The sequence below is a fragment of the Anomaloglossus baeobatrachus genome, chromosome 3 (assembly GCF_048569485.1).
Source record: "Anomaloglossus baeobatrachus isolate aAnoBae1 chromosome 3, aAnoBae1.hap1, whole genome shotgun sequence".
NCBI lineage: Eukaryota > Metazoa > Chordata > Amphibia > Anura > Aromobatidae > Anomaloglossus > Anomaloglossus baeobatrachus.
Window position 1 is genome coordinate 590407286 of NC_134355.1, and position 8866 is coordinate 590416151.

General features: G+C 51.2%; 1 long non-coding RNA gene and 1 other non-coding gene across 2 annotated transcripts; both read right to left on the reverse strand.

The window, feature by feature from the left end:
* Positions 1 to 158: 158 nt before the first annotated feature.
* TRNAY-GUA (transfer RNA tyrosine (anticodon GUA)) lies at positions 159 to 244 on the reverse strand. The gene is given in 2 exon segments: positions 159 to 194; positions 208 to 244. It is a non-coding gene; the product is annotated as a tRNA-Tyr (tRNA).
* A 4494-nt stretch (positions 245 to 4738) lies between these two features.
* On the reverse strand, positions 4739 to 6527 carry LOC142295619 (uncharacterized). The gene is made up of 3 exons (XR_012751503.1): positions 5978 to 6527; positions 5038 to 5286; positions 4739 to 4769 (listed from the first exon to the last, which is right to left on the reverse strand). It is a non-coding gene; the product is annotated as an uncharacterized LOC142295619 (long non-coding RNA).
* Between the last annotated feature and the right edge of the window lie 2339 nt (positions 6528 to 8866).

Here is an 8866-nt window from a genome sequence, read left to right on the forward strand (position 1 = left end):
CCAACAAGTAAATCTCTGTTGCTCTCTGCCTTTGTTTTGACCTCCTCAGGTACAACGGAGTAAACCTTTCTAAAAGACCTGTTGTAGATGGACAGAAGGAGCATACCTGGGCTGTGTTGACCAGGAGGATGAACCATCCGATAGAATGCACAAAAAATTCCTTCGAGCCGGAATTGAACCAGCAACCTAAGGATTGCTAACTTACTGCTACAGTCCTCCGCTCTACCAGCTGAGCTATCGAAGGCATGTTTTGCTCATGCTTGAAAGCCTCCTAGTTTTAGCTGTTGGAGCCTTGAGCATGAGGTAAAAAGAAACTCTCTACTACCATGTGAAAAAAACAAAATCAGCTTTGGAGAATGCGGGCATCGATCCCGCTACCTCCCGCATGCTAAACGAGCGCTCTACCACTTGAGCTAATGCCCCCTGGCATGGTAGACTTGCCTTTACTTTCTTCCCACACCCTGTGGTGGCTTTCACATAAAGTCAGGTGTGACGTTGCATTGTTACATGGCAACTTATTTCTGAAAAGTAGATCGCTTTTTTTTTTTTTTTTAAGTGCGGATACCATTTTGCCATAGTAGAAGATCATCGGAGGAGTTTATAGGGTGGCGGGTGGCTTATGAATACATGCACACCTCTTCCAAGCAAACCCTTTGCATATATGTGCAGAACTGAGTGGTAAGGCATGAAGAAAGCCTTAATAATTTGGAGAAGAAAGTTGCGACGTAGCAAAAACGCATGCAGAGCCATTGGTCTTTTTTGGCTGTGGGGCTGAAAAGCCCCGGGCTATAGGAAATGCTGTGACGTGGGGAATTCTTCTTTGTCCATCAGCATGCGATGAGCAGGGATTTGGGCCCTTGGTTTATATTTTTGATCAGAAACGCGTTTGTGTTGACAGAAGAGATTTGGCGACTTCTATAAAAAGGATCTCTTAGCAGAGGATGGTTTCGATCCATCGACCTCTGGGTTATGGCCCAGCACGCTTCCGCTGCGCCACTCTGCTGCTGGATGCTACTACCTTGAGGAGAACTTTACTTATCGACTGACTTTTGAAAAGTGACTAGAAGGGAGGGTGTCTATGGGATGGAATCCGACAGCAGGCTCTTATTGTCGGCAACTTGAGCTCTACTGAGCACCGGCAATTGTCTCTTTGTTTTTGCTGATTTCTTTTGGTCATATCATGTTCAAAGGTTCCCCTGAGGAAACTGCGCCTGGCCTGGCTGGGAGTTCCTGTGGGAAGGCCAGACATCTGCGTCTCTGTGGCGCAATCGGTTAGCGCGTTCGGCTGTTAACCGAAAGGTTGGTGGTTCAAGCCCACCCAGGGACGTGGGCTGCTTTTGCTTGAGTAGCATGCTACGGGGGAAGAAGATTCCACGTCGGCTTTCATCTGCTCTTCCAATAAAAAGCCCTGTTGCTCGCTACCTATCTTTTGAACTCCCTAGATACAACAGAAGAGACCTTTCTTAAAATGCACTTTGTCGATAGAGGGCAGGAGCTTAGCCTTGTTTTCCCAGGGACCATGGTCTCTTTTGTGCTGCAGTGCGGTGCCCGAGGGCACGGGTGTACTCACAAGTAAGTCACACGGAGTCACTGGTAAACTAGGAATTGCCGGTGTCCGCAGCCTTCGGTACGGGGGTGTTAGTGTCCCACACACGGTGCAGCAGCCCTTGTTGTTCTTTCCCTGCAGCCAGGTGCCTTTCTCTCCACTCTCTTCCTCTTTCTCCTCAGCCGGGAACGGGGAATCCACTCCCCTGTAGTGATCCGGGTACCCAGGTACCGAGGGGCCACCGCCCTGCTCCGGCTACCTCTGGCCCCTTCCTCACTACAGCCTGTCCCGGCCCTCTCGGAGCACGCTTCACTATCAGCCTGGGAGCTACAACTCCAGGCTCCTCTCCTGTCTCCTCTCCACACACTCTGCTCCAGCCCCTCCCCTCTGCTCTGCTTTTCTCTTACCCTGGGGGATGTGGTTTGTCTTGCTGCACCGGTGTGAGATCAGATTTCCAAGGAGGATTAACTCTTTCTGTGACAACCTGGCAATGCCAGGGCGTCACACCTGCCTGTATACTGCTACAATAGTCCTGACAAGGACTCTTCTGGTCACTAGCCTGTATTCCGACCTGGCTATACCCTGCCTGTATACAGCAACAATAGTCCTGAGAAGGACTCTGCTACTGTACTCCGACCTGGCTATACCCTGCCTGCCTGTATACAACTATCCTGTTGGTCCCTGTTGGCTCCTGGGGGTCCCTGTTGGCTCCTGGGGGTCCCTGTTGGCTTCTGGGGGTCCCTGTTGGTCCCTGTGGGTCCCTCTTGGTCCCTGTTGGCTCCTGGGGGTCCCTCTTGGTCCCTGTTGGCTCCTGGGGGTCCCTCTTGGTCCCTGTTGGCTCCTGGGGGTCCCTCTTGGTCCCTGTTGGCTCCTGGGGGTCCCTCTTGGCTCCTGGGGGTCCCTCTTGGCTCCTGGGGGTCCCTGTTGGCTCCTGGGGGTCCCTGTTGGCTCCGGTTGGCTCCTGGGGGTCCCTGTTGGCTCCTGGGGGTCCCTGTTGGTTCCTGTTGGCTCCTGGGGGTCCCTGTTGGCTCCTGTTGGCTCCTGGGGGTCCCTGTTGGCTCCTGGGGGTCCCTTTTGGTTCCTGGGGGTCCCTTTTGGCTCTTGGGGGTCCATGTTGGTCCCTGTTGGCTTCTGGGGGTGCCTGTTGGCTCCTGGGGGTCCCTGTTGGTCCCTGTTGGCTCCTGGGGGTCCCTGTTGGCTCCTGGGGGTCCCTGTTGGTCCCTGTTGGCTCCTGGGGGTCCCTGTTGGTCCCTGTTGGCTCCTGGGGGTCCCTGTTGGCTCCTGGGGGTCCCTGTTGGCTCCTGGGGGTCCCTGTTGGCTCCTGGGGGTCCCTGTTGGCTCCTGTTGGCTCCTGGGGGTCCCTGTTGGCTCCTGGGGGTCCCTGTTGGCTCCTGGGGGTCCCTGTTGGCTCCTGTTGGCTCCTGGGGGTCCCTGTTGGCTCCTGGGGGTCCCTGTTGGCTCCCTGGGGGTCCCTGTTGGCTCCCTGGGGGTCCCTGTTGACTCCCTGGGGGTCCCTGTTGGCTCCCTGTTGGTTCCTGTTGGCTCCTGGGGCTCCCTGTTGGTTCCTGTTGGCTCCTGGGGCTCCCTGTTGGTTCCTGGGGGACCCTGTTGGTTCCTGGGGGTCCCTGTTGGCTCCTGGGGGTCCCTGTTGGCTCCTGGGGGTCCCTGTTGGCTCCTGTTGGCTCCTGGGGGACCCTGTTGGTTCCTGGGGGACCCTGTTGGTTCCTGGGGGTCCCTGTTGGCTCCTGGGGGTCCCTGTTGGCTCCTGTTGGTTCCTGGGGGTCCCTGTTGGTTCCTGTTGGCTCCTGGGGGTCCCTGTTGGCTCCTGGGGGTCCCTGTTGGCTCCTGGGGGTCCCTGTTGGCTCCTGGGGCTCCCTGTTGGTTCCTGGGGGACCCTGTTGGTTCCTGGGGGTCCCTGTTGGCTCCTGGGGGTCCCTGTTGGCTCCTGTTGGTTCCTGGGGGTCCCTGTTGGTTCCTGTTGGCTCCTGGGGGTCCCTGTTGGCTCCTGGGGGTCCCTGTTGGCTCCTGTTGGTTCCTGGGGGTCCCTGTTGGTTCCTGTTGGCTCCTGGGGGTCCCTGTTGGCTCCTGGGGGTCCCTGTTGGCTCCTGGGGCTCCCTGTTGGCTCCTGGGGCTCCCTGTTGGTTCCTGGGGGACCCTGTTGGTTCCTGGGGGACCCTGTTGGCTCCTGGGGGTCCCTGTTGGCTCCTGTTGGTTCCTGGGGCTCCCTGTTAATTCCTGGGTGTCCCTGTTGGTTCCTGTTGGCTCCTGGGGGTCCCTGTTGGCTCCTGGGGGTCCCTGTTGGCTCCTGGGGGTCCCTGTTGGTTCCTGTTGGCTCCTGGGGCTCCCTGTTGGTTCCTGGGGGACCCTGTTGGCTCCTGGGGGTCCCTGTTGGCTCCTGGGGGTCCCTGTTGGCTCCTGGGGGTCCCTGTTGGCTCCTGTTGGCTCCTGGGGCTCCCTGTTGGTTCCTGTTGGCTCCTGGGGCTCCCTGTTGGTTCCTGTTGGCTCCTGGGGCTCCCTGTTGGTTCCTGTTGGCTCCTGGGGCTCCCTGTTGGTTCCTGTTGGCTCCTGGGGGTCCCTGTTGGCTCCTGGGGGTCCCTGTTGGCTCCTGGGGGTCCCTGTTGGCTCCTGTTGGTTCCTGGGGCTCCCTGTTAATTCCTGGGGGACCCTGTCCGGGCTCCTGGGGGACTCTGTCCGGGCTCCTGGGGGACTCTGTCCGGGCCCCTGGGGGACTCTGTCCGGGCCCCTGGGACTCTGTCCGGGCCCCCGAGCTGGCTGAGGGGGGGGGCAGCAGGGACACCCACAAGCCTGGAGAGGGGAGCAGGGACCCAAAATATACTTTTTTTTTTTGCTGCAGACGACTTTCCCTTAAGGCCCTGTCACACACATTGCTAAATCTGTGGCAGATCTGTGGTTGCAGTGAAATTGTGGACAATCAGTGGCAGGTTTGTGGCTGTGTACAAATGGAACTATATGTCCATGATTTCACTGCAACCACAGATCTGCCAAAGATTTATCTGTGTGTGACAGGGCCTTTACCCCTAAAATTTTGTTCAAATGATACTTTCTGCCCCCAGGCGGCAGTAGCAGAAGCTGCTTGACTTGTTACACCATGTAGGCCTACTTTAGAAAACACAAGACACAGATAAATATTAAAATGTCTTAATATTCTATTTCAGAAACATATATTAATGTCTAGTGATGACTGCTTTTACACATCTTCATTCTGTGGGAACAACAACAACAGTAAACATTAGCGAACTTTCCTTTATCTTTTCGAAACAGAACAGATAAACAAAAGTGACCCTGTATTGTCAGCTATTGAAATGTCCCTGCTGGGATACACATATGTCCTGTCTACCAGTCTAAAGATAGCCTGATTTGGGGGTATGGATCGCGTACAGTAACATTATTTTGTAAATTCTATTTGAATTCTAGTTTAAGGCATGAGAGGAAAAAAAAAAGCCTGTTTAGAAACAATGCCATACACGAACCTTCATACGTCAGACTGGTGGGGGGGGGTGCAGGCGACAGCCCTCTGTCGCTCCTCCTGGTGGGGGTGCAGGCGGCAGCCCTCTGTCGCTCCTCCTGGTGGGGGTGCAGGCGGCAGCCCTCTGTCGCTCCTCCTGGTGGGGGTGCAGGCGGCAGCCCTCTGTCGCTCCTCCTGGTGGGGGTGCAGGCAGCAGCCCTCTGTCTCCTCTCTGGCTGGCTTAGTGGGCCTCTGGATCTGCCGTTACTCGGTTCTGTAAAGACCTCTTATAGTATTCTGCACTGTGCTACATTTTAATTTTTTCTTTTTTTCTTTCTACAGAATGAAAACTGCAAGCTAGGAATGGTCAATGTTCCAGTTTTTCTTTTCTTTTTTTTCCTTGCTTAATTATTCAGTTTAATAAAATGTTTATAGTTTGACATGTTTGTTTTCTCTTATTTAATGTACATCATATGCACATATAATATATAGTGTGTATTACTAAGGTGAGAGCATTGGTGTATACAAATTTATATAAGTACTATTATATTGGGGGTTTTTTTCCCTTTCAGATTTGATGCCTGAACCATAATTTAAGGGGGAAAAAAAGCAACGTGAGCACAGCACTTGAGACCTGTCATAGACTTTGCTGCCCTCAGGATAGATATGCAGATTTTGATGCAGATTCTTAAAATCTGCATGAAAAAAGCATCAAACACAACGTGGGCACAGGGCCTAAGATGGTCTTGGGTGGAATGCAGTTGTGGTGGTAGGGTTTGAGTATTATTCTTGTTCTCTGGCTACCTTCACAGAGACATTTAGAGCAATGCTGGCCCACTGCAATATTCAAGGGCCACAAACAATACGAGTTTTTTGGGGCCTTTGCAGCTGGGTCTTGGCGCAAACTGGTGCCCGGCTGGCGGGTTCTCGGTGCAGACAGGGCAGGGTGGGCTGCAAGATTTTACCTGACACTGTTGTGGGCTGTATCCTCTGGCCCGGCTCTATCCTCTGGCCCGGCTCTATCCTCTGGCCCGGCTCTATCCTCTGGCCCGGCTCTATCCTCTGGCCCGGCTCTATCCTCTGGCCCGGCTCTATCCTCTGGCACGGCTCTATCCTCTGGCACGGCTCTATCCTCTGGCACGGCTGTATCCTCTGGTGCATTTTTATTTTGTAAAGTTTATTTGAATTCTAGTTACAGAGACAAGGCATGAGGGAAATACAACGGCTCAGACATCTGACTAGTTTTCATTGGCGATGCCATTTAAACCTCCATTTGTCAGAATTATTTCATCACTGCCGTTTATCACCTCCAGTTTGTCCCTATAGCTAGAATAGAAATAGTTAACAGTACATTTATAAGACAATATTCACCTGGTATTGGACCTAAAATGGGGGAAAAAAAAAGCACAACATGGAATTAATAAACTTTTTAAACATGAAAAATTCAATCGTCGATTCTCCTCAATATGAGCCTAGGGATAAGCTTCATTCTTATGGGCGGATCCCTGCAGTCGTCATCTCTTTAAATGGAAAAAAAAAAGGAATACCTATGTTAAAACAGGTTTGTGGTTTAAAGACGACATCAATGAACATATTCACTTATTTTTTTTAAACTCGTTTTATTGAAAGTTAAGTAAAGCATTACATACAAGAATAAATCAGCAAATTGTTCAGTGAGACAGTGTACAAGTAAACTGGTTGTATATCAGAATAATAAAGTAACAACAATCAAATCTACGTCCATTATTTTCAGCATATCCAAATAGCATCAAACCTAGCAAAGGTATTAGTTCGCGAGACACATCCAACTCAAGGCAAGAGAACCCATATCGTCCAGGAGAGAGCAACCCAAGCTTCGGGGAACTCGTGGTATCCCTCATATATTGCATCACGGATCACATGTGTCTCCTTTCTGCATCTCAGGGCACTACTGGCTATTGCAATAATACCGATTGTAGGTTATCAGCAAGAGAACCAGGAGATCCGCCAGTCAAGGGCGACCTCATCCATCTACCCCAGATTTTGTCAAATTTAATTGGGGAGCCTCTTGACTTGTAAACAAATTGCTCTGACGGGATTATTGCGTTTACCAATGCAATCCAAGAGGCTCTAGTTGGGGAATGAGTGCTCATCCAATTTAGTATAATGCCTTTCCGGGCCAGAAAAAGAACCTTCTTTATTAATAGACTCTCATCTTGGGACCAGGAGCGTGCATCTACCACCCCAAATAGACATAGGACTGGGCACATAGCAACCGCTTTTTGAAATATGGCAGAAAGAGTCATTATGATCTCGCTCCAATAGGAGAGGATAACCCGGCAATCCCATATCATGTGCCAGAAATCAGCACCGTCTCTCCCGCATCTCGGACAGCCCATCCCCACCGAATTATTCAGCTTTTTCATTTTGTTCAGTCTCTGGGGAGTAATATAACTTTGGTGTATTATATATAATTGGATCAGTCTATTGTTAACAGCAGGAGAGACCAATGTGTGGGATTCGACAATGTCATCCCACACTACATCATCAATTTCAGGGATCCTGGCACTCCACCTCTCACGGACAGAAAGAGGATTATTCATGGCCTTGGCCCGAATGAGGGAGGAGTATAGTTTAGAGATAAGACCACCAGGGCCCTGTGATCTAATAATTCCAATAACTGGGAAGGAAGAGAATCTAACCCCACGACCAGAGAACTGAGCTCGAAAGGCGTGCCTAATCTGGAGATGAACATATTCACTTATTACCCGGGCTGTTTCCTTTTCCTCAACACCCTCCCAGTCATCGTGGATCTTGTGCGGACACTGGACGGGATAGATTCTGTCGGCCTGAAATAAACAATAATATTAGTATACACCCTGACGATGCACACATGATCACTGCTCTTCTAGCAAGTCCAGCTCATCCCACAGAAGCAGCTGCGCTCACTCACTGTGCGGTCACTGGCATAAGACCGCTTTACACAGGACATCTGTCAGGCATTGAAGTGGCCAGGGTATTAAATTGCTGTGAATCCCAGAGACTTAACTTTTGAGTGACAGACACTGAATGCCCTGTAAGGTGCCATGTTTACACGACCTGATAGCCAACCAAATGTGCTCATTTGAGCAATAATTCAGTAAACTGCTGGGCTGTGTAAAGTTACCCTTAGGGTAGAGTGACACTTGTGCATAGTAACTGAGGAGAGAGCATCAGATGCAATATGCTAATGACCCTCGGATCCCGCTCGCTGCAAGCGTGAGCAGAGTGTCATGCCACTGTGATCCATTCCTGAGAGCAGATCCTAGCTGCGGAAGAGAGATTAATCCCCTCTTCTCCTCCATTGTCAGCCTGTGCACATATCGCACTGCACTAGGATGACATCTGAGAGCAGTCCGATGTTTCTCCCTCACCCACAGACCTGTATGGACGAGTGAAGAGACTCACAGACCATGGCAGCATGCTGCAATTTTTTTTTTTTCCTTAGTCCAATTAGGGCTGAGAAAAAAAAAAAAAAAAAAAAAAAAAAAACTTGCAGAGGTGAGCTGCTGTATTGTCTTAAATGGGGCCAAATGCAATGCCAGATTTCTCTCACATTGCTCTCATGCGCCATTGTGACTCTACCCTTAGAGTGCGTGCCCACGATCAGGGCTGGCAGCGTTTGGGATGTAGCGTGTTTCTGCTGCTTCCAAAACACTGCATTGTACAGTACAAGCATAGTGGACATGATTTCTAGAAATCACATGCTCGCTGTGCTTGTTTTTTCCGCAGCAAACATTGACCTGTGGCACTGATTTAAAGGTATACCCACCTTGGATTTAAACTTGAGTCACCGGGTACTTCTTCAAGTTGGGCACTGGTAGCATCGACTTCCT